This window comes from Palaemon carinicauda, chromosome 14 (genome assembly GCF_036898095.1).
Source record: "Palaemon carinicauda isolate YSFRI2023 chromosome 14, ASM3689809v2, whole genome shotgun sequence".
NCBI lineage: Eukaryota > Metazoa > Arthropoda > Malacostraca > Decapoda > Palaemonidae > Palaemon > Palaemon carinicauda.
In genome coordinates this window covers 70,935,992-70,939,886 of record NC_090738.1, presented here as the reverse complement: position 1 = coordinate 70,939,886, position 3,895 = coordinate 70,935,992, and positions in this window count along the sequence as shown.

Genomic DNA, 3,895 nt, shown 5'->3' with positions numbered 1-3,895 from the left:
AGATTATGAGAGTGTAAAGGCTATTGTCTTGAAGGCCTATGAGTTAGTCCCTGAAGCTTATAGGCAACGCTTCCGGAACTTAGAAAAATGTAGGGAACAAATTTTTGTTGAATTTGCCAGGGCGAAGGAACAGTATGCTAGTGATTGGTTCAAGTCCAAGGAGGTGGGAGATTTTGAGAGATTGAAAGAGTTAATGTTGGTGGAGGAGTTTAAGAGGTGTGTCCCGGATAAACTGAAGGTCCACCTCGAAGAGTTAAAACTCGAGACCGTTCAGGAGGTAGCCATCGCTAGTGACGAATATTGCTTGTCTCATAAGAGTGAGTTAGGGGGAGTAAGGACAAATGTGAAGTCTAGTTGGGTTAAGATGGGTAGGAATAATAATGCTAATCCGAATAATAATGCTAAGGTGTTTAACAGAAATAATCATGGAAGTAATAATAATCAGGGTAATAATCAGGGTAATGCTAATAGTAATTTTTCTCGTAACAGAGGTAATAGGCAAAATATATATAATCCAGAGAAATTGAATACATTGACGTGCTTCTTCTGCAATAAGAAGGGGCACGTAAAGAGCATGTGTTATGCGTTTAGAGAATCCCAAAATGCTAATGTTAGGCCAGTGATGGGTGTGGAAGAGAGAGAGAGAGAACCGACCCCAACAACGTCCGCTGATCAATGACTACATGGTTGTTTTAATAAGTATTTGTCCTTCGGTAGTGTCTCTTCCGCAAATTCGTCCGAGATACCGGTGCAGCTCAGTCTTTGATTCTAAGGGAGGCATTACCTTGTAATTTTGTACCCAAAAGTGGGGAATTTGTGTTATTGGCTGGTTTTCCTGATACTGTAAAGTCGTATGCTATTGAAAATTTTAATTTAATCTGCCCTTCCTTTGCAGGGAATGTGAAATTGGCCATAGTAGATAAATTCCCGGTTAAGGAGGTTGATGTTGTGATAGGGAATGATGTGGCTATGAAGAATAATAATTGTCCGATATTGATAAACCCTGATAGTGAAGTAGCAGCAGTTACTCGTTCTAGTGCTAGAATTGTTGACGCTGCAGAGTCAACAATTGATGTAGATTTAAGTAGTTTAGATCGTAGTGATAGCCTAGCTGTAGATCTTGGAATGTTAACGGACACGTTAAATTGGACTACTGAAGAGCTAATCAAAGACCAGATAAAGGAGTTTCGGGAACTCCCTATCGAGTCAGGGGAGGTGTCTGATATGACTGGTCCCAAATTTAAGATAATTAATAATATTTTATATAGGTTGAGTAGGCCTATGGGGGTGGATAATGTTGATCATGAAATTGTGAAACAGATAATGGTTCCCTTTGGTTACAGGAAGGAGTTAATGTCATTGGCGCACGAAAGTGGTTTGGCCGGCCATTTTGGAATTCATAAAACCTCTTGCAAATTGTTAGGGAATTATTATTAGCCGAAGTTGAAGGCAGATGTAAAGAAGTTTGTCAATAGTTGTGATGTATGCCAGAGGGTCGGTAAACCCAATCAGCGGATTCCAAAATCGCCTCTATGTCCTATTCCTGTAGTTTCCGAACCTTTTAAGGAAGTCATTATTGATGTTGTTGGACCATTACCGAAGACGCGTAGTGGTAATGGGTATATTTTGACAATCATGGATAGGATGTCTCGATACCCGAGGCCATACCACTACGTACGATAAAAAGTGTTAAAATTGTAGATGTACTAATTGACTTTTTTACCAGGTTTGGGATGCCTAAAATTATTCAATCGGATTGTGGTTCTAATTTTGTTAGCAGGTATTTCAGAGATAAAATGGCAGAGTTAAATATAAAACATGTGACCTCTTCTCCATATCATCCAGAAAGTCAGTGAGCTCTGGAGAGATTTCATCAGACCCTGAAATCTATGGTAAAGAAATATTGTTTGATTAATGGTTCTGAATGGGATAAGGAATTACCTTATTTGTTGTTCGCTTTTCGTTCTGTCCCAAGTCAGTCTTTAGGTTTTTCGCCTTTCAACCTTGTGTTTGGCCATTGTGTTCGAGGTCCTCTTGATGTGGTTCGTGAGTCTTGGGAGGGAGACGTCCCTGAGGTTAATTTATTGGATTATGTGTCTAATCTAGGCGAAAAATTAACCAAGGCTTGGAAATTTGCGGCTGAAAACTTATTATGTAGCCAAAAAAGAATGAAGTTCTTTTTTGATAGAAGGTCCAAGGCACGCGACTTTGCGGTAGGCGATAAAGTATTGGTTTTGTTACCCTTCCCAGGGAATCCATTGAAAGCTTTTTTTTCAGGTCCTTGGAAAATTTTGAAAAAAGTAAGGGAAGTTAACTATTTAGTGGAGACACCTCAAAGAAGGAAACCTTTTCAACTGTGTCATGTAAATATGTTGAAAGCTTATATGGAACGGGAAAAAGTCATTCCTGTGGCAACTATTGGGAATACGGTAGATTCTGAGAACAATAACCATTTTTCTTTTTCAGAGGGGGAGGGTATTGATGATAATTGTTTTAATGGATGTCAATGGCGGTCGGATAATAGAAAGTCTTTGGAAAATTTTTCGGGAGTAATTTCACATTTAGGTAAGGAAGAACATAGGTCTTTGAAAAATTTAGTATCTAATTATAAAGAATTATTTTCGGATGTACCGGGTAGGACTTCGGTCCTTGAACATGACGTAGAGGTAGGTAGCGCCACTCCTGTGAAAAAATCTCCTTACAGGTTGAATCCCTTAAAAAATGAGGTTGTAGCAAAGGAAGTGGATTATATGCTAAAACATGACCTAATTGAACCTAGTCAAAGTCCTTGGTCATCACCTGTTGTATTGGTTAAGAAATCCGACGGTAATTTCAGGTTATGTTTTGATTACCGTAAGTTGAATGAGTTATCTAAATCTGATTGTTATCCATTACCTCGAATTGAGGATTGTATTGATCGAATGGGGAAGGCCAAATACATTAGCAAATTTGATTTGTTGAAGGGCTATTGGCAAGTTCCTCTTTCAAAGCGGGCAAGGGCCCCGTCTGCTTTTGTAACACCACAGGGATTGTTTCAATGTAAAGTTATGCCGTTTGGTATGAAGAACGCGGCTGCCACCTTTCAGATGTTAATGAATACTTTAGTCCATGGTTTAGAAGGATGTGTTGTGTATATTGATGATATTGTTATTTATAGCGATGATTGGGAAACGCATTTAAAACGTATTAGGGCACTATTTGAGGTGTTGAAAAAGGCAAATTTGGTAATTAATTTAAAGAAAAACGATTTCGCAAAGGCGAAGGTGGTATATTTGGGTCATGAGGTTGGTAATGGTAAAGTTGCTCCTAAGCAAGCCAATATCGAAAGTATTGAAAACATGGTAGTCCCTAAATGTAGGAGGGATGTCAGAAGATTCCTTGGTTTGAGTGGGTACTACCGAAGGTTTGTTAGGAATTTTTCGGATGTAGCCGATCCGTTAACAGATCTCTTGAGAAAGAAGGTAGTATTTGTCTGGACGGATGAAACGCAAAGGGCTTTTGATAATTTAAAAAAGAGTTTTAATTAATTTCCCTGTCTTGAGAGCTCCTGATTTTGACCTTCCTTTTTCTCTTGCCACGGATGCAAGTGACGTTGGTGTAGGAGCGGTGTTGTTGCAGAATGACGAGCAGGGAGTTTCTCATCCTGTCGCATTCTTTTCAAATAAATTGTCCTCCGCCCAACGTAGGTATTCAACTGTGGAGAAAGAGACTTTTGCGTTAATATTCGCTATTAATCATTTTCATGTTTATCTCTCCTCCTCAGATACACCTATTAAGGTCTTGACAGATCATAATCCCCTGACCTTCATCAGCAGATACAAAAATAAAAATCAACGATTGATGAGGTGGAGTCTCATGCTGCAAGAATGGAATTTAGAATTTTCCCACATCCCAG